Source organism: Suncus etruscus, chromosome 17 (assembly GCF_024139225.1).
Source record: "Suncus etruscus isolate mSunEtr1 chromosome 17, mSunEtr1.pri.cur, whole genome shotgun sequence".
NCBI classification, from domain to species: domain Eukaryota; kingdom Metazoa; phylum Chordata; class Mammalia; order Eulipotyphla; family Soricidae; genus Suncus; species Suncus etruscus.
The window spans coordinates 31162814-31163197 of NC_064864.1; the positions used below are offsets into that span (position 1 = coordinate 31162814).

At 30.5% G+C, this 384-nt stretch overlaps 1 non-coding gene across 1 annotated transcript; it reads right to left on the bottom strand.

Moving 5' to 3' along the window:
• Positions 1-280: 280 nt before the first annotated feature.
• LOC125995366 (U6 spliceosomal RNA) lies at positions 281-384 on the bottom strand. The gene has a single exon (XR_007490905.1). It is a non-coding gene; the product is annotated as a U6 spliceosomal RNA (small nuclear RNA).

Sequence of the window (384 nt, forward strand, 5' to 3'; positions counted from 1 at the left end):
TGAGATACACAAAAAGCCATTGCTAGTTGAGTTTTAGGCAATGTTCCAACACCCAACCCTTCACCAGTGTTCTTTTTCTTTTTCTTTTTTTTTTTTTAAGGATAACATATATCTTTTTTTATATTGTAAGAATTTATTCAAGAGACAAAATTGATTAACATAATGAGGTAAACTAACATAATATAATCTAGTGACATAACATAACATAACATATAATTGATATAATGATAATACATGTAAGTCAAAGAAAGTTTCTGATTAAAAACATATTTTTTTCCATAAAAATATGGAACGCTTCACGAATTTGTGTGTCATCCTTGCGCTGGGGCCATGCTATTCTCTGTATCGTTCCAATTTTAGTATATGTGCTGCCGAAGCGAGCAC